Source organism: Schistocerca cancellata, chromosome 7, assembly GCF_023864275.1.
Source record: "Schistocerca cancellata isolate TAMUIC-IGC-003103 chromosome 7, iqSchCanc2.1, whole genome shotgun sequence".
Lineage (NCBI taxonomy): Eukaryota > Metazoa > Arthropoda > Insecta > Orthoptera > Acrididae > Schistocerca > Schistocerca cancellata.
The window spans coordinates 553,380,676-553,408,545 of record NC_064632.1 but is presented as its reverse complement, the minus strand read 5'-3'; the positions used below and the strand labels follow the sequence as shown (position 1 = coordinate 553,408,545).

The window sequence follows — 27,870 nt, the reverse complement described above, 5'->3', positions numbered from 1 at the left end:
GATATTCCGTAGGCCCTTACTTTGTTTATCAGGCGACAGTGCGGAACTGTATCGAAAGCCTTCCGGAAGTCAAGGAAAATGGCATCTACCTGGGAGCCTGTATCTAATATTTTCTGGGTCTCATGAACAAATAAAGCGAGTTGGGTCTCACACGATCGCCGTTTCCGGAATCCATGTTGATTCCTACAGAGTAGATTCTGGGTTTCCGAAAACGACATGATACTCGAGCAAAAAACATGTTCTAAAATTCTACAACAGATCGACGTCAGAGATATAGGTCTATAGTTTTGCGCATCTGCTCGACGACCCTTCTTGAAATCTGGGACTACCTGTGCACTTTTCCAATCATTTGGAACCTTCCGTTCCTCTAGAGACTTGCGGTACACGGCTGTTAGAAGGGGGGCAAGTTCTTTCGCGTACTCTGTGTAGAATCGAATTGGTATCCCGTCAGGTTCAGTGGACTTTCCTCTGTTGAGTGATTCCAGTTGCTTTTCTATTCCTTGGACACTTATTTCGATGTCAGCCATTTTTTCGTTTGTGCGAGGATTTAGAGAAGGAACTGCAGTGCGGTCTTCCTCTGTGAAACAGCTTTGGAAAAAGGTGTGTAGTATTTCAGCTTTACGCGTGTCATCCTCTGTTTCAATGCCATCATCATCCCGGAGTGCCTGGATACGCATTTTCGAGCAACTTCCTTCAGGATAACGACACCGCTCGATTAGAGTGGCCAGCATGTTCTCCAGAAATGAACCCTATCGAACATGCCTATGATAAGGCTGTTTATGGACGACGTGACCCACCAACTACTTCTCTGAGGGATGTACGCCGAATTGCCGTTGAGGAGTGGGACAATCTGAACCAACAGTGCCTTGATGAACTTGAGAATAGTATGCCACGACGAATACAGGCATGCATCAATGCAAGAGGGCGTGCTACTGGGTATTAGAGGTAGCGGTGTTACAGCAATCTGCACTACCACCTCTGAAGGTCTCGCTGTATGGTGGTACAACATGCAATGTATGGTTTTCATGAGCAATAAAAAGGCGGAAATGATGTTTATGTTGATCTCTATTCCAATTTTCTTTACAGGTTGCGGAACTCTCGGAACTGGAACAATTATATACGTGACTGTGCTTAAACTGACACACAATGTTTTTAGCGCAACGCAATCTGACTTTCAAAAATCCCTACAGAAGAATGGCCCTGACTGACATTAACCTATACGTTTCACAAATCACTTACCTCACAAAAATCTTCATTACACGAACTACAGCAAAACAGCGAGCACCATTACTGCCAGCTAAATAACAGATTCAAACTACGGAAGGCACTAACTACTGATAGGGATAGTTAGCAAATGAAAGATTTTAATAGAGAACAAACAATTTATTTATCTTAATAGTCATAATATATATATCAGTTCATGACATCCATTCTGTACTCAAAAATCCGCCATCTCATTTCCCACATCCACCACTGCTGGCGGCTCACCTCCAACTGTGCAACGCTACGCGCTGTTAACATCCAGCTGCCCAACACTACAGTGGCAGACAACAATGCTAACTAGCCACAGACTGCACACAGCACAGCTTGTGATTTTCATACAGAGCGCTACGTAACGTTGCCAATAAGAAAATATAAACAGCCTACTTACACAGTTTTTTTATGTGTGTATCAATATAACTTTTATTTCCGTCTACATTCAATCATAGGTTTTCGTCAGGTCGATATAGTACTAAAAATTTAAAATTTTAAAGCATTTCATTGACATTAGACAATGAGCGACGTATAAGAGCACGACAGTTCAGTCTGATGTCAACTGATATATTTACAACACTATACCAAGGTAATTACAAATATAAAAAATTATAGCAGCTTCTTGCTGTTTGAAGATGTCATTCCGGACCACAGTTTAATGTTGGATCCTGGGTTTAACATAACAGTATTATTGTTATGTTAACAAAAAATATTCTTAGTGATGCAGGTTTATGTAGAAGCCGGAAGCAGAGTAGAATTGTTCTTTTGCAGACAATGCAAGGTCACTTTCTAATTACTCCAGTTGCCCCAGCCTCAATATAGTCATAACAACAACAATGTCACATGATGCAACACCCTCTGAGGCGGCTACGTGCCCCCCCCCCCCTCCCCCCGACGTGACGTCACACGATAACCCAGCGGCGCCGAGTCCTGAGATCTATGGATTCCCAGATGTGTTGGTTCGGTTCCCTGCATGTTTAATTACCAAATTATGTAATTATCCTGATGCTGTCCCCTGGATCTTGAGATGTATGACGTAATTTCATCATATAATAACGTATGGTTTGATCAGACAATTATGCTGTTCCCTGGATCCTGGTCCCCGGATCCTGAGATGTGTATCTTCATTTTATCAGATACTTACGCTACCCACTGCATCTGAACCCAGGACTCTGTGCTCTGGATATGCTTCAACATGCTTTAGATGCAGCTCATAATTTCATCAGATAATTACGCTTCAGGTGTATTTACTAGTTTTTCGGTTTGATCTGTTACGCTGTTGTGATTTTACCAGACGATTACGCTTTAGGAGGGTATGTCTTCTATGCTTTGCACATGTAATTTCAGCCATATAACACATGTATGAGACGCTTGTACCTCAAATATTAAGATTTGTTCTAGATGAACACAATATTAATTACGTATGACGTCATCAGACAATTACGCTACTCTTTAGAACTGAAACTTGGATACTGAGGTGTATGGAATATGTTTTAGACGTATCCCACGCGTTTACGTTATTGCATTAACCCTATAGTGAGGTGTAATTTAATGAGACAATTAGGATTCAGTAATAAATTCAACATTAGGCACAGAGGTTTTCATTTTCTGACGGAATCGTTGTAGTGTCATGAAATTTGTTCCATATTAGTGCGACCGTCCTCAGTGAAGAATCGCCTCACCATGTTTCTTTTGGTATTTTGCATTTGCTTGTCCTCTTTTCATAGTTTCTCATGATACCTGCACAATAAAAGAAAAATAAGAAATTGTAGCAATTTATCCTCATATACAGGTATTTTATATCGGGGTATAGACAATTATCAAACAAAATTTTGACGTCGTCCCTTCCCAATCTTTAACACTGTAACAATTGACCCAATATTATAGCAAGATACAGTTCTGATGAATAACTAACTGCACATTGTTCTGCAAACCTCACTTTCTTAACAGTATGTGAAGCCATGATTAACGCGGTATTGTTTGACGATGGGACTCGTTCTGCCGCATCAGTTTCATGATGTCTTCACTGCTCTTAATAATATATGAAGCCATGAAGAAGTTAATATTGTTTTAAAACTGTAGCGCAGTACAATTTCCAAGTGTTACAGAAAGATGTGCAGTGAGAATGTTTTTCATAAAATGTTGTAATTTACCGCGTCCTGCAAGCTTTCATGATATACGGAAAACCTACTCACAAATATGAAATTAGGCAAGACGAACTCGGTCGATGTTTATGACTTGTCCATGATGAACGCAATATTGTTTTAAGACTGTAGCACAGAACAATTGCTAAGTGTTAAAGAAAATGTGCAACGAGAATATTATTTATAACCACGTTGTTCAAACTTTCATCGTAAATGAAAAATTACTCACAAATGTGAAGTTAGGCTAAGATGTTCTAACTAGATGTTTACGAAGTGTCCTGAAACCCATCGATCGCGAAAGTGGAAATTTAAGAGGGCGTGTTAAATCGCTGAGTTCCTGTTCGCTGGATGTCCCGCAATGATTTCAACTCACCCGCTGGTACTGATAACATCTGCAGATCATTTGAAGGTGTTCTACTGTACACCATTACGTATAATTTGAACAATTATGAATCGATTAAGTAACATATGTAAAAAAGTTATTGTCAAACGTGACAGTACCTTCACGCTGCGAATTTCAGCCATGTGAAAAATAATTTCTAAACATATTACAGTTCTTTTTGCGCATTCATATGTACCACCATAAATGTGCAGTACGTACATCTAGCCTGCCATATGTCAAAAGACTTTGAAATAAATGGCTGTGTAAAGCGTGTTTATATTTCACTAGAAAACCTCATACAAAATAATATAAACGTCTATTCTCCTAAATGTCAAAGTGAAAGAACCACCCTCTCCGAATTTACTTCTGACTTAACGCAACCAAATGGAGTCTTCTTTTTCCTTTTTTCTTAATTTTTTTTTTCTTTTGAACACCTGTATGTATTTTCTAAATCTTTGCTCCAGTTAAAGTATCACATATTAAAAGAACAGTGAGCAGAATCAGTAGTTTAACATTCAGAGAGTTAACCGACGTTGTATCTCTACCACTACCATTTCAGATAAAACGTAACTCGTTTGTTATACGTGACCTGTGGAAAACCAACTCGGATGAGGAATTACTTTTGTTTTGACAGACATAACAATAAGGATCCATTTTACATTTCGCAGCCATAATCACAGCTCATTTGTGATAGTATGATATTTCAAACATAAAGTCACAAATATGAAGCAGATTTATGAAGATAACGTCACTACAGATCGTTGAATGTTAATTCAGAACAAAAATGCGCGACGATTTTATTATTTGCAGCCAGTTGCTATTTAACATGTCCTGTAAGGTTTCACGATAATATGGAAACCCGCTCATGATGCGAAGTGAACCAAAACATGTGAAATACACCCATTAGGAAAGTGAAAGCTTAATATTGGTAACGATTCACTCATGACGAAAGAGGAAACAGGAAACTTCTCGGAATGATTTGCCTGCTTTATATGCTTATCATTGGTTTTTTTGCGATAAAATAGTTACGCCTCGTTATTTATGTTAAACCATTAACATGAACAAATCTTCCCGCCAACCCTGTATATGATAAATACAATCTACCAATATTTTTATATAACTGTGAACCAATTATTTTAGAAGTAACGTTGTTTCTATTCTTGCGGGTAATGTAGTAATTCTGGACGCTCACTCAGCACTGCAATGTATGGTTTTCACAACAATGATTCGAAACGTATGGTTATAAGACAGTATTCCAAATTTAAAAGTAGTTTTACTGTATGAATACTTACATTCTGAATGCATGTATACGTACGAGTTAGATCTTGCATTCTACCACACTGTGCTGTTTTTCCGCTATCTCGCGCCTCCCAGTATATCAACACACAAACGGAGACAGTACAGACGAACCATTCGAATGTGTTAGGCCATCAGTAACAGACTTTGAATGTGAAAAACGTAAAAATGAAATGCATTTAACCCGTCACCAGTACACATTATTCTCTATTCTTTACCGTTTTCGATCACAGGGGTCATCAACACACAATATAAAATTGGTATCTATGTGGATTTGCAAGTGATTGTTTGCGATTCTTACGAAGGATAAAGATTTCGCAGATAGAGGAATCCATGTTACTGAACTAAAGTGTTCCCGATTACACTGTAGTGTTTGCTTCTAGTGCAGCTGTCACTCATCAAACCGAATGACTTACTGGGTACAGTTCGTTAGAAGAACTTGTAAAGGGACACCCTCCTCTAGCATTACTTTTCCTCAACAGAAGTAGTCGATACCAGAACTAATTTTCGAATTTTGGACAGATGAATATTATTTCAACTGTTTACCTGAATAGTTTCATATAATTTTGTACACAATATATTGCATTTCAAGCTAAAAACTATGAAACTGAATTACTTTATTTTAGTTGTTACAACTAATATGTACTAGCTCTCTATGTACAATTAAAATTATATTTTAAAAAACATTTGGAATTACGAAATATTTGGTACACTTAAATTTTCAATTATTAATTACGCAGTCTGGTACTGTTTATTACGTATATTTATGGATTCATTTAAAAATTAATAGAAGTTCATTTGTCAAGAAAATTTGTAAATTCTCTGGAGTATTGTTATTACCACAGACCGAAGAAGTAACACTGGGCATGCCCCTGATGTAATCGGACGTGATTTTGCATTTTGGAAGAACGATGTATTTTCGCCTCTGTTAATGTGAAAATTCAAAAGACAATGTGGTATAGCAAAATGTGAAGCAAATAAACATTAAAAAATCCTTACAGGGATTAATCAAACTTATCTACGTCTATTGTAACATGAGAACCTAAAATGTGAAAATGTCAGCTTCAAGAATGAGACTCCTAGACATGAAGAACTGGAGCCAACAGCGAGAAAAGAAGTATTTTTTTTAAAAGATTTTACCACCGACAATAGAAGTGACAACAACATAGGCGGGAGGGGTAGATTACAAACTGCAAACCTGTTATAATAAAGCTTAACGTGAGTATATGGTCAACACAGCGAAAGAAAAAAAGTAGAAAGTATTAGGTCAGTTTGAGGTTTTTTTCCCCCAGTCAGGGTAGTTGGACAAAATTATTGGATTGACAGGAAGAAGAAATTCACAGAAGAGTAAAAATAGCCTGATATGCTGATAGTAAACTAAATAAAGATACTAAACTAAGCTTCTAATGTCATTGAAAAAGAATTCAGTTTTTACTAATCGCTGTGAGTAATGAACTTTGAATATGAAAGTCATAAAAATTGTGAGCTGCTCAGTGCTAAAAGTGTAAGCACTCAATACGGTGCAACTGTGTTGTTGGAGTATGACAATTTTAAAGTGTTCCTCCCTCGTCACCTTATAACAATGATCGACGACGATGTGGAGTTTTATTACAGGAAGGTGTAGGTGACAGACAGCGACATAGACAATGTGACCGACGTTGGAATTTTCACGGAATGAAGTTTACTATAACTCTGCTGTATTTTTTTTAAACTGAAATATATCTACTCTTATTTCTCACACATCCTTTTCCTACGTGTAACTAAAAATAACCGTATTGTACTCATCGAACGCCCATCCGTCCCGTGTGCCATTCTGCTACCGACTGAAGGAGAAATGTTAGACGGATGCTGTCACCGTTCATAGCTTTCTAAAGGCTACGATGCAGACCCTCAACGGCATTCCTGTTACCCCAAAGGTGGCAACCTGTCGTTGAATATCTTGTAAATAGAATTTTGACAATTAAATTAGAAACTTATTTACGGAGAGAACAGTGAAGCATCATGGAGCTGTGCAGCGAAGTACAGCTTTCCGGTACTACAATCAAATATTCCCCGAGACATTTAAGTCTCACCTTTATCTACGATAATACTCGAAGCTAACAGAAACGAATTAAAATTTGCAATACAGCCAGGACTCGATTATTGGTCTTCTTACTTATCCGGCAGAAATGTTGACCATTACGCGACTGCATCACTATGGACAACACTGCTGCACCAGCTACCCAAGTTAAGTGTCACAGCCGTGGCACAAATTTTAATTCATTTCTTCAGCTTCCAATATTATCTACGCTATTAATACGCTTCTTGAAACTGTTTTTCGCTTGTTCGATTTACCGGTATCCTACTATGCTCGGTACCAGTTATCAAGGCGTTTTAAATTTGAAACGTTTACCAACGCTATGGTGAGGAAGGGACCGCCTGGGGGGGGGGGGGGTCTTTCTGACATCCAGTACATATCTAACGAACACTGCAAACCATTTGCAGTACAGGTAACAAAGTTGGGGCTAGAATGAGTTGGATTGCTGTTTTAATGTGAAAGTATCTAATTATCTGCCTATCGAGGACATTGCTTACTATGTGAATAAGTAAGTCCACATACAGGTCCGATTCGTATGTGTGGTAAGTGTTGGAAGTTAGCTGTTGCTGCATCTCTGCGAAACGTGTATGCGAATGATCTTTGTCTGGGGAGAGTTCAATTGATGTTTATATTCGAAAGAAGTTACCTGATTGCAGGGAGTTAATGCATCTACCATGTCGCTGAAATTATTGAAACACTGGTATTCTGTGTGAGTAAACACCTCCGTTCGGTTGTAAGCGCATATCTGGAGACAGTGAAGAGGAGAAAGATAGATAGTAATGCTGTGTATTCCGCAGTATACGTATTCTACGGATTTGTGTATTTTCTTGTAACTATACTCGGCAAATGATTTTGTGTTGCAGGACCTAAATATATTAACGAAGCAGCGATATGAAACGGATCGTGTAATTTTTTAACTCCACATTTACAATTGATCAGGTATGAGGTGTAGTAGATGTTTTTTTTTATTTGTATGTACAAGTAGTCAGATGTTATAAAGTGCTCATTTCTTTTCGGTAGCGCGGCTCTGTCTGTGTATGTGTGTGTGTGTGGGTGGGTGGGTGTAGAAACGTTTCTCTCACACGCACACTGATGTTACGTAAGCGAACTCCCTCCAGCACCACTGAAGTTGCTTTCCATCCTTCTATAATGACAAGGAACGCCTTGAGTGCGAGGTCGACAACTCAATATTTAGTAAGGCTCGTTTGAAAATGTTGTTTAAACAATTAGGAGACGAGAAAAATTAGCTGCTAATTGCTCACCATGTGGATGAGGAGGGCGACAGTAAATGAATGTCTAGGAGATGCAGAAATCAGCCTGTGGGATGTATGTATTACACTTCACACAATGGACAGCGTCGACATTCAATAAATTTTCGAAACAAATCATTAACTTCCACCATGAACACCGAACGAAAAATGGCGCTAAACAGTGATCACGAAGGTTCGCAAAATCTAGATCGAAAGGGGATTTTTTAGGAGTTACAAATCGTGCAGGGCGTTCAGCTAGGTATTCACTCTCTTGAAGAATGCATTAGAATCATATTGGGTAACGGAGTGATGAGAACTGATGCGATATGACGGCGTGCAACTGAATGCGAAACAGCCTGATGTGGAGCTTATTGTGAAAGTAACTATACTTTAAGGCTTAGCTGCAGATAAACTGATAAGCCGAAACATTATGACCACTGCCCACGGCAGCGTTGGATGCCACCTGTTGGCTTTGCTGGAACGTGACGCGGTAACAAAAGCACGTAAGCGGAGAAGATACGGACGGCAGATCACGCTACCGAAGATATGGGCTGCAAATGGGGAATTCCAATGAGATAAGTGACTCTAACAAAGGGTAGATTGTTATTACGCAGAGCCTGTGAACGAGTACCTTGAAAACGGTGAAACTTTTCGCATGTTCACGTGCTACTGTCACGAGCATCTACGGAAAGAGGTAGAGGGACAGTAAGAAATGGTTTAAATGGCTCTGAGTACTATGGGACTTAACATCTATGGTCATCAGTCCCCTAGAACTTAGAACTACTTAAACCTAACTAACCTAAGGACATCACACAACACCCAGTCATCACGAGGCAGAGAAAATCCCTGACCCTGCCGGGAATCGAACCCGGGCGCGGGAAGCGAGAACGCTACCGCACGACCACGAGCTGTGGACAGGGACACTAAAGCTTCCTCTAGGCGCTACATTGTTGGGCGTCCACGACTCATCGTAGAACGTGCGGTTCGGAGGCTTCGCTGCTTTGAAAAGTAGGACAGATGCGATCAGTGGCAACTCTGCCGGAAGATAACAATGCTGGTGCACGCACAAGTGCTTCGGAGTACATTGTTCATCGTACATTGTTGAACATGGGGCTTCGCAGCAGAGCCATCCCAAGTGTTCATACGTTGACCCAACGGCATTGTCAGTTACGATCGCAGTGCGCACGGGACCTTCAGGATTCGACCGTCAAACGATGGAAACGTGTCGGCTCTTCTTGTGAATCACATTTTGGCCACACTGGGTCGATAGTCGTCTCCACAAACGCCGTCATCGATGTGAACGGCGGCTCGAAACGTACAGTGTATCACGGACGTGTCCTGGTGGGAGCAGTATTATGCTATGGGATACGTTCTCCTGCGCTTGCATGGGACCTGTGGTAGTAATCGAAGACACGCTGACAACTGCGAACCACTTGTTTGATGTCTTCCCAGATGGCGATGTCACATTGCAGCAGTATAACTAACCGTGTCTCGGGCGCCATCACCGCGTACGCAAATCAGCGGCCCGTTATTTTACGCTAATTACAAGACCTGTCAGTACACATCTAATGCCACATACTTCCACAAACCTACCAACAAACTGTTGGAAGCAGGTGGTCATAATGTTTTGGCTCATCTTTGTAGTCCGACAATATGTTTTATAGACAGGGAAAAAAGAAACATCTGGAGGCTGAATTTGTCCAGTGGCTCCTGGTAGTATGAAATGCAGTCACACATTTTTCAGCAGGTATAGTTTGCTATAAAGGAGTATGATTTTGACACGCAGACCAGGAACCAAACAAAAGCAGTTATTTTGAACAGCTATTGGTCAAAAGCAGTGCTCAAACTATAGTTGCCGTTCTCTTACGATCATTTCCCACTCTTGCTTGCTGTGTCGTAAATACTGCCTACTGCCCTTGCAAGATCAGGCACACGAGAGAGAAGCGAAGGGGGTACAGAACCTCCAACTTCTAACAGCACAATACTCGTAAATGGCTTTCCAGCAACCAGATTAACAATCAGCATAATTGTGTACGAATACGTTAGGGCTTTGATGTTAGTTCATGTTGACACAACTTTTTTGGTATATCTAATTTGCAGTGTTCCTTTCATATGCATTTCCTCTTCAAATCCCGATTGGTCTAAGTTGAAAACAAATTCCTTATTGAACCATGGAATAAGTTTGTTTATCTTATTTTTGGGCCGACTGTGTAGTTTGCTGTGCATTGTGAAGTTCACCGCTTTGTTTGAAATTTCGTTATCTTACGCCTTCCAAACCTGTAGCACTGTTTGAAGTTATGCAACCACCCACTGCCTCATTTGAAACAACTGTAATCTATGTCGTACGCAATTCGATGTGCATGCACATACTGTAAATTGTGTCGAGCATCATTGAAACGCGCAAGTACCAGTGTCTGTAGCAAACACGCCTTGTCCTCCCTTGAATATCCGTACTTTTCCTAATGCACTACATTGCTGCGGACGTATTCGAAATCTGTTCGTATTTTTTTTTATTATGTACGTAATTATATTTAGTAACCGGTCATTGGACAACGATTGTCCTTTACTACCTTTCACTAGAGACAAGATATTTGGCTCGCTGTCCAACAAGAATGATGAACTACTCGTCTCGACACCTGTTTCAGTATTGCTTTCACTTGTTAAGCACGCATCGTTATCATTGTACTCCTCATGTACATTGTCCGCACAGTCGCGCCTATACGATACCACACATTCCTTTGACTCATCTTGCAGAAACGCAAATATTTCATCTGCTACTTCTTCGCACTCTGCGAAATTACTTGGGTTCCTTTCTGACGAAATTTCGACTTCAGCAACTGTTGTTATAGATACACTCCTGGAAATGGAAAAAAGAACACATTGACACCGGTGTGTCAGACCCACCATACTTGCTCCGGACACTGCGAGAGGGCTGTACAAGCAATGATCACACGCACGGCACAGCGGACACACCAGGAACCGCGGTGTTGGCCGTCGAATGGCGCTAGCTGCGCAGCATTTGTGCACCGCCGCCATCAGTGTCAGCCAGTTTGCCGTGGCATACGGAGCTCCATCGCAGTCTTTAACACTGGTAGCATGCCGCAACAGCGTGGACGTGAACCGTATGTGCAGTTGACGGACTTTGAGCGAGGGCGTATAGTGGGCATGCGGGAGGCCGGGTGGACGTACCGCCGAATTGCTCAACACGTGGGGCGTGAGGTCTCCACAGTACATCGATGTTGTCGCCAGTGGTCGGCGGAAGGTGCACGTGCCCGTCGACCTGGGACCGGACCGCAGCGACGCACGGATGCACGCCAAGACCGTAGGATCCTACGCAGTGCCGTAGGGGACCGCACCGCCACTTCCCAGCAAATTAGGGACACTGTTGCTCCTGGGGTATCGGCGAGGACCATTCGCAACCGTCTCCATGAAGCTGGGCTACGGTCCCGCACACCGTTAGGCCGTCTTCTGCTCACGCCCCAACATCGTGCAGCCCGCCTCCAGTGGTGTCGCGACAGGCGTGAATGGAGGGACGAATGGAGACGTGTCGTCTTCAGCGATGAGAGTCGCTTCTGCCTTGGTGCCAATGATGGTCGTATGCGTGTTTGGCGCCGTGCAGGTGAGCGCCACAATCAGGACTGCATACGACGGAGGCACACAGGGCCAACACCCGGCATCATGGTGTGGGGAGCGATCTCCTACACTGGCCGTACACCAATGGTGATCGTCGAGGGGACACTGAATAGTGCACGGTACATCCAAACCGTCATCGAACCCATCGTTCTACCATTCCTAGACCGGCAAGGGAACTTGCTGTTCCAACAGGACAATGCACGTCCGCATGTATCCCGTGCCACCCAACGTGCTCTAGAAGGTGTAAGTCAACTACCCTGGCCAGCAAGATCTCCGGATCTGTCCCCCATTGAGCATGTTTGGGACTGGATGAAGCGTCGTCTCACGCGGTCTGCACGTCCAGCACGAACGCTGGTCCAACTGAGGCGCCAGGTGGAAATGGCATGGCAAGCCGTTCCACAGGACTACATCCAGCATCTCTACGATCGTCTCCATGGGAGAATAGCAGCCTGCATTGCTGCGAAAGGTGGATATACACTGTACTAGTGCCGACATTGTGCATGCTCTGTTGCCTGTGTCTATGTGCCTGTGGTTCTGTCAGTGTGATCATGTGATGTATCTGACCCCAGGAATGTGTCAATAAAGTTTCCCCTTCCTGGGACAATGAATTCACGGTGTTCTTATTTCAATTTCCAGGAGTGTATAATGCAATGTTAGCTTTGTTTATCGTTGGCATTGCTGTGCTTTGTGTCAGCATCACTGACACTGCAGCACTTACGTGAATTACTCGTCGGCTAAGCAGTTCAAGTACGCTCGCTGTGCCCACCGCTGCACACCTCCAGTCCCGCCCCCTGTTTCCAGTAGCAGCCAATATTATGGTTGCATGGTAGACAATGTGAGGGGCGTCGAATGTCCTCAATGTCATTGGCCTTTTGCGACCTCACACCCAAAGGGTTCCTAGTGAGTGTATATGAGGCCCATGTAGAGACGGTGAAGACGTATTTGTCATCATGAAACGACACAGTACGTACGGATCTCAGAGCAGTAGTGACTATCACGTCCCTTGTACTGGTAAGGCCAATTTTATTTATTGGCACTCACAGATGATAATGACAAGCCCAAAATTGCCTGGATATATTCTGCTGTTGATGATGTATTCGTACGTATCCACCATAGTTTTTGTTCGCTTGTAAATTTTTATTGATGGTTACATATTTATTTATTCGAACAAACCTTTTGGAGTGCACGATAAATCAGCTTTGGTTTTGTTGCCGGCCGGAGTGGCCAACTGGTTAAAAGCGCTTCAGTCTGGAACCGCGCGACCGCTACGGTCGCAGGTTCGACTCCTGCCTCGGGCATGGATGTGTGTGATGTCCTTAGGTTAGTTAGGTTTAAGTAGTTCTAAGTTCTAGGGGACCGATGACCTCAGAAGTTAAGTCCCGTAGTGCTCAGAGCCATTTGAACTATTTGAACCATTTGGTTTTGTTTCTTTGTATTTAATTTTCGTTGCTCCCAGGCTTCCTTCATCCTTTGAGCCTGTCGTTCCTTTTCTTCCTAGGTCCACTTTCTTTCTTTTGCAGGCTTCTTTCCTTCCTGAAGTCCTGCCTGTTGTGGTGCTTCTTCAAAAATTATTCTGTTACCTGTTATGCCCATTCATAACTTTGACAATTTCAGTCAACCCTTTGGGTTTGGATTTCTAGCTGTTTAGTAAGTTGAAGGTATGCTTGGCCAGTCTGTTAGTATCCATTCGGTATATGTGGTCACAAAACTGTAGTTTATTTTTCCCCATTACCTGCGTTAGCTTTTCCACTTTTAAAAAGAGTTCTCTGCTCTTAATTTGTGTTCGACATTAGAACTAGTTGTGGGTCGAGTATTCCTTCAGCTCTCTTTAAAAGTGCCATGGACAAAATGTTATACAGGGTAGTCCATTGATAGTGACCTGGCCAAATATCTCACGAAATAAGCATCAAACGAAAAAACTGCAAAGAACAAAACTCGTCTAGCTTGAAGGGGGAAACCAGATGGCGCTATGGTTGGTCCGCTATATCCTATTTAAAAAAACGCAGTTGATATCCGTTTGACCTGTGGCAGAGCCATCTAGCAGGCCAACCATAGCGCCATCTGGTTTCCCCTTTCAAGCTAGACAAGTTTCGTTCTTTGTAGTTTTTTCGTGTGACGCTTATTTCGTGAGATATTTGGCCCGGTCACGATCAATGGACCACCCTGTATACCAGCATCGGAATCCCACTGGGTTGCATATACGCTACAGCACCTCTCTCAAACGGAAACTTTTTGATCGCCCCTTGTATTTTGAATGTGCGAATTTCAGTCCAGCTGATTAAATGATCGTGGTACTTTTCAAAAGCTATGTTATGTGTTTGAGGTGCACTTGTTCCGTAGGACTTGTCAGTGTGTAACTATGAAGTACTGTTAGTAACATTAAGCATTATGATATGTGAGTACATAAATTTCTAGATCCTTAAAAAGATCTCTGCCGTTATCTATTTTACAGAATATTCTTAATGCTTCCTGCGCTGAATAAATGCTTCATTTGCTTTGAATGCACTGTCCCCAGAAGATAATTTTGTAAGTCAGCAGAGATGAGAGAATGCAAGCTAAGCCAACACTCTTTCAAATGTTTCAAATGGCTCTGAGCACTATGGGACTTAACATCTATGGTCATCAGTCCCCTAGAACTAAGAACTACTTAAACCTAACTAACCTAAGGACATCACACAACACCCAGCCATCACGAGGCAGAGAAAATCCCTGACCCCGCCGGGAATCGAACCCGGGAACCCGGGCGTGGGAAGCGAGAACGCTACCACACGACCACGAGATGCGGGCCAACACTCTTTGTTACGATGATAGATATTCCTGGAGGGGATATATTGTGTACTGAGCTCCTTGATTAGTTTACCTAAATGCTGATACCTGAATACTTCATCAACATCTTACATCCTGTTTTCAAGACACTGACCATTCCGTTCAACCACTCTTCCAAGTCGTTTGCTGTCAAAGTTTTTATTTCTTCTTCCTGAACTTAAATTCCTACTCCAAATTTTTCTTTTGTGTCCTTTACTGTTTGCTGAATATACAGAGTGAATAAAATCGGGGATAGGCTATAGCCCTCCCTCATTTACTTCTCAATCACTGCTTCCTTTTCATGTCCCTCGACTCTTATAACTGCTGTCTGGTATCTGTGCAAGTTGTAAATAGCGTTTCGCTGCCTGAATTTCAGCCCTGGTACCTACGGAATTTAAAAGAGTAATCTGGTCAACATCATGAAAATCAGTCTCTAAGTCCTCCTACCAGTAACACTGCAACATTCAGATTAACATCCCCCCGTCGGGCAGGCCGTTCGCCGGGTGCCTGTCTTCCAATTTGACGCAGCCGAGAATCGAAGGGCCCAGAGGATTGAAAATCCGTCACGATGACCATTCAGCCACCAGGGTCGGACAGGATATGGGATGAAAGCTAGGAAAAAGAAGAAGTCAGGAGGACCTTTTTGAAAGGTTTAGGCTGGGGCGTAGCCTTGTCCGGAAATCAAAAGTAGACGATGAACGGTACTCACGAGGAAAAAATAGAAAGTTTTAAGGTATCGTGCTATAGAACGGTGAAGACTACGTCGATAGACAGAGGTACTACATCGATTCTCAGTACGCTTTCTTTGGCGTCAAAGGGTAGTCAATTGGTAATGGTCCGACGTGTAGTGGATAAAATTGTAGAGGAAGGCCAAGGTTTGACTGCATTAAGCAGGTTGACGAGAATATAGGTTACAGAGACAAAGAGGACTACACTGCGCAGACTAATGCAGATAACTGGGCCAGTCTGTGGACTGAAGACTACAACGACAACATTCAGAAATTAGTTTCTTTATTCATTTAAACCACGACTGGACTAAGTATGGAAAAAATGCTTCAGTTGTTTGTAAATTAAATATTACTTATTGTAGCCGTACAACTGGACCGTTTTGTTAGTGGGTGGAGCGATTGATTGAACTTGGAGTTACACCTGTAACAAACCCTTTGTTACAATAATTCCCAAATGTAACATTGATATAAGTCTCTGTATCCCATTCAGTATCATGGACTCAGTCCCGGTAAGTAAAAACGTGACTTCCAAGTTAAAAGAAATTTTTACCTCTTTTTTCATATTAAGAGAAAATAAATTAACTTGATTGAGAAGACACAGTAAGAAAATCATTAGTACGCAAGAGCGTCTGGCTAAACTAGAAACAAATGAATGTGCTTATATACAATATCCCACGCAGATATGTTAACCAGGAATACTTCAGTGAGACAGTTAGTTTTACAGATTATGTCTGAGTACAGTGACCAGTGACCCATTTCTCTGCGATTCCGTACGTAATAGAGCAGACAAGGTTATAAAACAGACAAGGTTGTATAAGGCTCTGAGTTCAAGATAACAGTCACTGGTCACAATGGCATCAGTCTGTAAATATTATCTTCCCACTAACATTGCTTCCCCAAAATGTTCCTTCAATTACATCAACGAACGTGTTACTAACAGAGAACGCAATTACCCTTGCATTCCAAGCAGAGAACTGTCCAGTAGTCTTTAATGACAGCTTACCAAGGAAACTAATTGCTTATAATTATACATCATTGCAACCGTAACCTAAAACACGAAATCAAAAACCAGAAAGACATAATTTAAACTGCTTCCGATCAATAGATGAAATTTCAACTTCGGAAAATATTATGATCATATGAGCTGTTAGATATATAGTGCTTTTGTAATCAGAGGTCTATACCAAATTTTCAAGTAATGAGCATATGCCAGATATAGCTTCACTGTTACTATTTCTCGCTACACTGCTTCCCACATGGGGTAGGTCTTTGGTACATGGCAGTTTCAAACTCGAATGCTTAATCTGGAACAGACCGTTATTAATACGCAGAAATGACAAATGTTATCAAAGCAGTTCAGTTCTTCATCTAGTTGCGACAATAACAAACAGCGTACAGCTTCAGACCCATTACAGAACAGTCGGACAACAAGAGTTAACCTAACCTCCAAAACTAGTCAGCAAATAATGTCTCTTGCAAGCAACACCGACAAAACTTCAACCCTGGTACACCACATACTAGTTGTTAGGGGTACAAGCGCAAATATTTCTGCTAATGACTGAGGAAAGTGTACTTCATATGCAGACTAATAATTATGGCTATTACAAGTGATATATTTTTAGGCTGGTTAGTACCTCCTAGAAGAGAAGACGCAAGGTCTTAGGTGTATTTCACAACAGGCAGCAGGTAAGGTATTGAAGTGTGGACGTGGAGACGCAAAACGGGTAGTCTATACTGACAGGCATGGCCCATAAACAGCAGTAGTAAATTACGTGATATGTTTTCGGAAGACTGTTAGAAAAATGGTTCAAATAGCTCTGAGCACTATGGGACTTAACATCTCAGGTCATCAGTCCCCTAGAACTTAGAACTGCTTAAACCTAACTAACCTAAGGATATCACACACGTCCATGCCCGAGGCAGGATTCAAACCTACGACCGTAGCGGTTCCAGACTGAAGCGCCAAGAACCGCTCGGCCACCAGCGGCCGGCCGAAGACTGTTAGACCTAGAGAAAAAAACATTAACATATTAAGGTACCAATTATTATAATACCTGTACCTATAGTCGTGACGTTCGGTATATCCAGAACACAAACGAAAGCAGTGAAAAGATGGAAGGAAGAGGAAAGCAATGAGCATAGGAATTGGAGAATTCAGCGTAAGAACAGAAGATTGCACCACGTAGGGAGGAAGCCATCTTGGATCACAGTAGCAAGGAAGGCCATCAGAGCAGACAGGTATCGGCGAAGAAAGATTTCCTCACCAAAGAACTCTGCTGACGAACAGCAATCGAATAGAACTGAGGAAGATACAGTACTTCTGAAACTGTATGTCTGAAGTTCAACGTTGTGCGAAAGTTGCGTTGGCCCAAGAGTAAATACGGGGCAAACATCAGTTTCAACTCCATGGAAGAGATTCTCCTAAAAGTATGGCTGCGTGTCAAGAAAAGACATCTATCCATGCTTAACACAAAAAACATCCATTGATTATGGCTTTCTGTTTTACGCAACTAATACTCTCTACGGAACATTTTATTTCTAACCAATGTAGGAAGTTTTAGGTTTGATTTCGTAACGAAATGGTACACCACTGCAGCCTTCCATGCTAGAGAGTCAGTTTTTGAACAACTCTGTATGAGTTTGGGTGATAGGGACCTAATTAGACACTTCACTACTAACAACAAAAGTACAGAATGTGATTTCTTTTTGCGGAAGTTTGTAAAAGGTTCTGTGTATGTTTCTCCAATAATGAACATTTTAGATAACTTGAAGACACAGGTTATAATAGCGGCTACGTAGCCATTTTGAAACGAGTAGCTATCGGCTTAATGTGTGGTCCGAGGAACTGGAAGAGGCTTAACTGCTTGCGAAACTACTATGTAACAACTTTTTCTTTGTTTATTTGTAATCCTCTTAATTGTTTCCTCGGATTCGATGTGACGAACTGACGCTCTTTGAGACAAATAAGTCACAGAAAGTCTAGAGAAAACGTTGAGACAAGCTGAAACATAGAAACAAGAGTCACTGGACAGTGCGTAACATAAATATTTATTCAAACAACAATAAGAATAAGAAATAATGTATCAAGGGAACAAAAAAGAAAATCTCCAGAGGGGCGAAGTGTCTATTAAAGAGTAAATGAATGTTTCAAGTAAACAGTTATTGGAATATGTTAGAATACGCTTCATTAAACAAAACTATTAAGAAATTTCATCGAGAAAGTGTGAGAAAATGGAATGACAATATAATGTGAGAAACAACTACAGTCCATAAGAGTGTGGAGAAGACAAAAGAGAAACTTATGCTAAATAAACACAACATTTCATCAGTTAAGATGGCAGATAGGGTATGGAAAAAAAACCAACAGCAAGAAATAATTCATGTAGAGTAATGAAATTACAGGAATACATTTGTCTACGTAATATATTTAAGTGGTTAATGTTGCAAGATCACAGGTTAATGTAAGCGCCAGAAAACACATTGTAAATGTCAAATGATGGTAGATTAATAATCGATGAACCGCTAGAATATTGAATGGCAGCATGCAAACGTACACGCACTGTGCTAGACAATTGCCGGATGTGAGTTTGTAGGATGTAGTTCTATGCTGTTGCACTTGGTCGGTCAATACATGGACAGTTAAATACTGGTTGTGGATGACGTTGGAGTTACCGACCGATGATATGACATATACGCTCGATTGGAGACATATGTGGTGCTCGACCAGGTCGAGACAACGTGTCAACGCTCTGTAGACCATGTTGGGCTACAACAGCGGTATGTGGGCGAGCATTATCCTGTTGGAAAACACTTCATGGAATTCTGCTCACGAATGGCAGCACAGCAGGTCGAATCACCAAATGACGTACAAATTTGCAGTCAGGGTGCGTAGGATAATGACGAGAGTGCTCCTACTGTCATACGAAATCACACTCCAGACCACAAACCCGGTTGTGGATCCAGTATGTCTAGCAGATAGGCAGGTTGTTTACAGTCCCTCAACTGGCCTCCCTCTAACCAACACGTCCATCACTGGCACCGTGGCATAACCAGCGGTCATCCGAAAACACAACAGATCGCCCCTTGCCCTCCAATGAGGTCCAATGGTGGCTCGGAACTGTCCTTGAAGAAACCGATTTTTAACAGTTCGTTGTGTCACTGTGGTGACAACCGCTCCTAGAATTGCTGTTGCAGACGCAACACATTTCTCGACAGCCATACACCGAATACAGCCAAGTGGCCGGCCAGAGCCAAAGCCTTCTAGATACAAGGCCTACGCACAGCGGCCATATTGGCACGTGACGTCACGAACTGTTGGCCATCTTACCTTCAGTCGGCAGTCCTGTTGGCGTGTATGTTGTGTTGAAAGTGTGTGACAGATGAAAGTGATATATATTTCATACAGTATTCGCCTGCAGTTCTTCGAAGTATGGGATACAAGTGCTGTGTTTCCTCTTGCCAGGGAAACTATAAATTCCAAAAAGGCATTAAAGTGCACATGTTTCGATTTCCCAAATATGTGAAGTTGAGAAATCGCTGGATTGCAGCTATTTCCAGACAGGAATTTGTGTCTACGCATGATTCAAGCGTAAGTAAATGACAAAAAATTTGTTGCGTGTTTCCATTGCACCACATTTGCCAATTGTTTTTAAAAGCAGTATGTATCATGTACCAGTATCATTCGTTTCTTAATTCTGGACCATTGCTGCGAGGTTAATACGAAGCTGGCTGTGAAATGCCTCTCATATTGTCACACAGAATAGTTATATTAATTGGTGTGACTCGAAAATGTTTAGTATTCGTTGTCATTCCTACCAGATTATTGAGTTTCCAGTACTTTCATTTGGAAGAGCTACAGAATGATTTTGTTCAGTTTTACTCATACAGCTATTCGGAAATAATTTCAATTTGAGTAAACTACCTTACAAAATTGCTTTAATGAATTCTGTGTTCGACATATTACCGTAAGCAGTATAGAAAGCAGAATTTCGAGGTAAGTGCATTATGATTAAATTAATAGCACACTCAGGCACGAATTTCAATAAAGGATATAGGAGAAAAAATCGTTTCATGTTTAAGGTTCGAAAGTTATGGAGAAACAGGGAAATAAAATATTTTTCGGGTTTTTTGATTTATTAAACATTATGTCAGGAGGTGCTCCATTTCGTCGAATGATTTGAGCTTCGTGTGAGGTCAGCAAATTTTGAAGTGGAGAGGAAAATTTACGAAAATAACCAGGGAAACAAATTCTTAAATTCTGTAGGAGCTCCAACTGCTTTATTTAAAACCGGAAACGTCTGATCGTTGTTGCATATTGCCGATTTTTTAATGCAAGAAAGTGTAGCCCCTGAGGTAAAAGACAGAATTTAAAATTACAGTTTCTATTTAAGACTAGAAACGCGTATTTAAGGCAAATCGTCAAAATAATTTTGCATCTTGAAATAACATAGGGCAGTTTTGTATAGTTACTTTACGCAGTGATATAAATTTCCATACTTCCATTACAAGGACACGTAGAAGAGGAAAGAACGAGAATCCCTGTGCGGTCTCAGCTCTAAAGCACGTAAAATTCGTATAGCTGCAGAGTGCTTAACAGGAGCGTTCCGATACAGACCCGGCCATCAGTATGTGACGTCACAAGTGTGCACGCAGGCCTGTAGTCTAGGTGGTGTTGGCAGAGCTCGCCAAGTCCTTCTACAATATTGCCCTAGGAACATCCTCGTAGCCCTGTTACACGAACTCGTACAAACTCAGAGAGCGTTTGATAATGGCTTCTTCGTCATCTTAAAAGCATTCGAAACTGACATCAACTCACTACGTCCAATCTCCAAGGTAAATAGCGCTAATGATCGTTACAGCGCGTATTTAAAGCCAACCTGGCGATACCAGCGCCACTCTTAGTTTGAATAGATATCTTTCAGATGTAGAAAAGCGCCTACCAACATCCGTTTATCTCGCACAACTCCTTCTTGGTGGTGGGATTTCTTTTCCTTGAGTATATATTGCTGTGTCGTCCGAACGAGACACAGCCAGGGCAAAAGCACCACAGGCGCAAAGACGCGAGCTGGTGCCAGCGCTATAGAGGCTCGCCACTTGCTCGATTTCCACCAGCGCCACGGGCGGCTACGAGGATGAAGAAATCGACTTCGCCTCGAGCAATTGCCGGCCGAGTACAATCCGCCAATGACCGGACGACAATGGATTGAAACCTTTTCAGAATATAGGAGATCAGCTCTCGCCCACTTATTTATACACTCCTGGAAATTGAAATAAGAACACCGTGAATTCATTGTCCCAGGAAGGGGAAACTTTATTGACACATTCCTGGGGTCAGATACATCACATGATCACACTGACAGAACCACAGGCACATAGACACAGGCAACAGAGCATGCACAATGTCGGCACTAGTACAGTGTATATCCACCTTTCGCAGCAATGCAGGCTGCTATTCTCCCATGGAGACGATCGTAGAGATGCTGGATGTAGTCCTGTGGAACGGCTTGCCATGCCATTTCCACCTGGCGCCTCAGTTGGACCAGCGTTCGTGCTGGACGTGCAGACCGCGTGAGACGACGCTTCATCTAGTCCCAAACATGCTCAATGGGGGACACATCCGGAGATCTTGCTGGCCAGGGTAGTTGACTTACACCTTCTAGAGCACGTTGGGTGGCACGGGATACATGCGGACGTGCATTGTCCTGTTGGAACAGCAAGTTCCCTTGCCGATCTAGGAATGGTAGAACGATGGGTTCGATGACGGTTTGGATGTACCGTGCACTATTCAGTGTCCCCTCGACGATCACCAGTGGTGTACGACCAGTGTAGGAGATCGCTCCCCACACCATGATGCTGGGTGTTGGCCCTGTGTGCCTCGGTCGTATGCAGTCCTGATTGTGGCGCTCACCTGCCACCAAGGCAGAAGCGACTCTCATCGCTGAAGACGACACGTCTCCATTCGTCCCTCCATTCACGCCTGTCGCGACACCACTGGAGGCGGGCTGCACGATGTTGGGGCGTGAGCGGAAGACGGCCTAACGGTGTGCGGGACCGTAGCCCAGCTTCATGGAGACGGTTGCGAATGGTCCTCGCCGATACCCCAGGAGCAACAGTGTCCCTAATTTGCTGGGAAGTGGCGGTGCGGTCCCCTACGGCACTGCGTAGGATCCTACGGTCTTGGCGTGCATCCGTGCGTCGCTGCGGTCCGGTCCCAGGTCGACGGGCACGTGCACCTTCCGCCGACCACTGGCGACAACATCGCTGTACTGTGGAGACCTCACGCCCCACGTGTTGAGCAATTCGGCGGTACGTCCACCCGGCCTCCCGCATGCCCACTATACGCCCCCGCTCAAAGTCCGTCAACTGCACATACGGTTCACGTCCACGCTGTCGCGGCATGCTACCAGTGTTAAAGACTGCGATGGAGCTCCGTATGCGACGGCAAACTGGCTGACACTGACGGCGGCGGTGCACAAATGCTGCGCAGCTAGCGCCATTCGACGGCAACACCGCGGTTCCTGGTGTGTCCGCTGTGCCGTGCGTGTGATCATTGCTTGTACAGCCCTCTCGCAGTGTCCGGAGCAAGTATGGTGGGTCTGACACACCGGTGTCAATGTGTTCTTTTTTCCATTTCCAGGAGTGTAGATCGTCGTCCGGGGCTGACCTAGACAGGGAACTCTTTGAAGTGAACAGACAGTTGTTGTAAACTGTATTTTCTATGTACTGTAAAGTTTATCTACGATTATTTGCACTCAGCCATTGAGGGCCGTTTTTGCTTTAAATTACAAGCGGTGTTGCAGACTTAATCATGCAACAGCGCACAAAGATAGGTAAAGTTTTAACTCATTTGTGTGACCTCGTTACTAATTTGTTGGAGTGTTGTAGAACCTTCGTTCTCCTTTCCTGTTTTCTGACTCTGGGGCATAGCTGTGTAATAGTGGCAGGGAGAAATTGTCTTAGCGGTGTTCCACGAACTCACAAGCTCGGCCTACCGTAACAAACATGGCAACTCGGCCACCACAGCAGTAGCGACGAGGCTTTTACAAAACTGGCGACGAGGGTCTACAAAACGTGTACCCCTCCTCGGACCTGTTTGCATCAGAGAGCAGACGGTCAAATTTTCTCTTTATTTGTTGACACCAGAGTTTTTAATTACTAGATACGAAGATACAAATAGAACCATTTATGAGAGTTTTCACTGATTCCGTACTGCTCCAAATTCTGTAAAGGTATAGCTTGGTCCAGAAATTCAAAAAAATTTGTTCAGTAAAACAAGGTACTCTCTTCAGCTTATCTTTTGGCCCAAGTAGTACCACACACCCGAACGAAAAATTTATATTTATTATTTATCACACTTTATTGGAGGCAAAACGCAAATCCGTCTGTAGTTCTATGTACGGAGATGTTACTTTTCTTTCACATACCACCTAAAACATCATTTTTTCTTCCTTTTTCCTTTTTGCTAAAGTGGTTTTCATCTACGTCGAAAATTAATACACTCGAAAGACGCATTCTGAAGATGACAGAATGGTGTGATTCTTTACTCTTGTGGTTCATAATAGTTGCTCTAATTTCCTACTTGCCTGTCCTTTGGATTATAGAATTGTTAAACTTCTGTATACTTGCCGGTACCAGTATAATCTCTATTTAAATTGCTAACGACGAGTGTTAACAGGAAATGATTATTAAATTTTTTGTACAGCACTGACAATAGTTTCACAATTGACCACGTAGTTTTATATTTATTCTTAGAGCTCCAAATTTTCTTCTTGTGATATTAAATGTACAACATTTTTAACACGAAACTGTTGTTGATGAAAAATATTACGGCTTGAAATCGGAATAAGGCTTAAGGGATATCCTGCGTATTTTAAAAATAAGAGACTGTTGTTCCATTACTTCTCAGCAGAAACAATTCGTCCCCTTCATAAAAAAGTGTATTATACACTCCTGGAAATGGAAAAAAGAACACATTGACACCGGTGTGTCAGACCCACCATACTTGCTCCGGACACTCCGAGAGGGCTGTACAAGCAATGATCACACGCACGGCACAGCGGACACACCAGGAACCGCGGTGTTGGCCGTCGAATGGCGCTAGCTGCGCAGCATTTGTGCACCGCCGCCGTCAGTGTCAGCCAGTTTGCCGTGGCATACGGAGCTCCATCGCAGTCTTTAACACTGGTAGCAAGCCGCGACAGCGTGGACGTGAACCGTATGTGCAGTTGACGGACTTTGAGCGAGGGCGTATAGTGGGCATGCGGGAGGCCGGGTGGACGTACCGCCGAATTGCTCAACACGTGGGGCGTGAGGTCTCCACAGTACAGCGATGTTGTCGCCAGTGGTCGGCGGAAGGTGCACGTGCCCGTCGACCTGGGACCGGACCGCAGCGACGCACGGATGCACGCCAAGACCGTAGGATCCTACGCAGTGCCGTAGGGGACCGCACCGCCACTTCCCAGCAAATTAGGGACACTGTTGCTCCTGGGGTATCTGCGAGGACCATTCGCAACCGTCTCCATGAAGCTGGGCTACGGTCCCGCACACCGTTAGGCCGTCTTCCGCTCACGCCCCAACATCGTGCAGCCCGCCTCCAGTGGTGTCGCGACAGGCGTGAATGGAGGGACGAATGGAGACGTGTCGTCTTCAGTGATGAGAGTCGCTTCTGCCTTGGTGCCAATGATGGTCGTATGCGTGTTTGGCGCCGTGCAGGTGAGCGCCACAATCAGGACTGCATACGACCGAGGCACACAGGGCCAACACCCGGCATCATGGTGTGGGGAGCGATCTCCTACACTGGCCGTACACCACTGGTGATCGTCGAGGGGACACTGAATAGTGCACGGTACATCCAAACCGTCATCGAACCCATCGTTCTACCATTCCTAGACCGGCAAGGGAACTTGCTGTTCCAACAGGACAATGCACGTCCGCATGTATCCCGTGCCACCCAACGTGCTCTAGAAGGTGTAAGTCAACTACCCTGGCCAGCAAGATCTCCGGATCTGTCCCCCATTGAGCATGTTTGGGACTGGATGAAGCGTCGTCTCACGCGGTCTGCAATACAGGCGATTGAATGTTTCATAGAGTCTTAAAAGTCAACTACACTAATTTAAGAAATCGATTTGTGTCTGATTTACTGTTACCATATTTAAAAATTTTGAATTTGAGTTTCACAACCATACATCCCTCTACTTGTAGAGGATGAAGGTAACTGTACATTCTTTGTTCTGGAATTATAAATACATACAGAGTTTCGCCTACGTACTAGAAGTAAATCAGACAGAGTATACACCAATTATAATTTTATTGCTTAAAATAGATAAGACAAATTACAAAACAAAGATTGAAAACCTAGTAAATAAACAATCTAATCCATAGAAACATTTAATCTGCGTCGGATTCCTCTTCAATATCTGTTTCAGACAGTGCGGCAGCTTGAGCGCTCAACGAACTGCTATAATAATCCTGATATTCCCGCCTAATCATCTGTTGGTCACACATTATGATAAGATCTTGCTATTACAGAACTTTGTTTTTCGTGTATACTTTGGGTCGAGACATATTTGCCGAAGGCTGGCGCTTTCAGGTTTACTTCCCTAATGGTCCGTTTCAAATTCTCGCTTATAAACAACTGAAAGAGGTTTGTTTCATTGATAATAGGGAAGGCAGACATTGTGTACTGAAATTCTGAGGATGTCTTTCTGGTCATTTTTAAAGTTCAGAAAATCGTCGCTTAGCGTAGTACAGACGACGACGAAAGGGCAAGGATTGTTTTTGCAGCTTGGAAGACTTATGCCCATCCTCCAAGGTGCTACATCTACATACTTTTTTCTCTCTCGTGATTGAATGAAGTCACTTTTCATTTCCGTCTGACATATTTCAAAAACTGCATGATAATTTGACTGTCAGTTTGGATGGTTCTTGAACAGATCAGTACACACAGACACGAGCCAGAGTTGTTCTGCTGGTCCAACATCCATCCATCTTGTGTAATATCTGGTATGGCCATAACGTAATCATAAACACATGTGGGAATTTCAAAAAATGGTTCAAAATGGCTCTGAGCACTATGGGACTTAACATCTGAGGTCATCAGTCCCCTAGAACTTAGAACTACTTAACCCTAACTAACCTAAGAACAGCACACACATCCATGCCTGAGGCAGGATTCGAACCTGTGACCGTAGCAGTCGCACGGTTCCGGACTGAAGCGCCTAGAACGGCTCGGCCACGGCGGCCGGCGTGGGAATTTCAATCGAACCTCTTTTACCGGCTATCTCATTTCATAAGTACCATGTGCCTTCTTGATTTCCCATATTGTGTATGGTCAAATTATACTCTGTCAGTTTTTTCAGGTAGAACATTTGAACACAAGGTGAATTCGGATTGTTTAACGTGCGTTGTAGATCAAAATTTACTGCCACAGAACATGCATCACTTTGTACTAGCATTGTATTCTTACTGTGTTTCTTTTGACACAGATCTCTTCTCTTCAAACGATTGTTAAGATCACATAACTTCAACATCATTTCGTTCTCGGCTTATATGCACATTGTTACGAGCGAAACCCGTAAATAATGATATGCGCGATTGTAGTCGCACGTAAGAAAATTTGTAGATATTGCACATTCATGTTTGCATAACGCACAGGAAGCTCCTAACGTGGTACCAAATTCACGAATGCGGTGCATTCGCCATTGGGGTGTTGCAAAATACGCAAATTTTGCACTTTCGTGATAATGTACCTTGCATTTTCCCTGCACTACCAAGGCAGTTTACTCATGGTTTTGCCACAACAAACAACACGAAGAATGACACTCTACGATTCACAATCATAGTTTTGGCGTAAGAGATACGATATTATATGCAGATTAACAGCTACACTTAAATTAATTCTCCACTTACGATTACTAATTGTAGGCGTTTGGTTCCAAAGTCCGCTTCCTCTGTGACCAGAGGGCGCAACTAACGGCAATATTCGTCTTTCCCTAGTTGTAGCGGTAGTAGCCCCTAGCAAAGATGACCACAATAGAAGCGGTTGCCAGCCGCGGATTTCCTTATATAAGGAAACTTTGCTACTGGTACCATCGTGACGTCGGGTAATTACATCACTCCTGGCCTCTCTTCAAGGTTCCTTTACTTCTAGTCATCGTGCGTGTGCACATGTGCTAATTATATGCTTCTCTACTGTCAGATAAGACACCACATGATTGTTCTCCGACACATCACATGGTCTGGGATAAACAACCTGCTTTTTAGTTGCCCCTAATCTTGAACACAAGATTATGCAACTGTTAAC

At 42.9% G+C, this 27,870-nt stretch overlaps 1 protein-coding gene across 1 annotated transcript in view; it reads right to left on the bottom strand.

Moving 5' to 3' along the window:
- Positions 1-27,593, bottom strand: part of LOC126092200 (uncharacterized) — a 53,818-nt gene extending 26,225 nt beyond the window's left edge. Inside the window, exon 1 of the mRNA XM_049907689.1 lies at positions 27,477-27,593. The gene's annotated coding sequence lies outside the window, so the exon portion shown is untranslated. The remainder of the gene's footprint in view (positions 1-27,476) is intronic.
- Between the last annotated feature and the right edge of the window lie 277 nt (positions 27,594-27,870).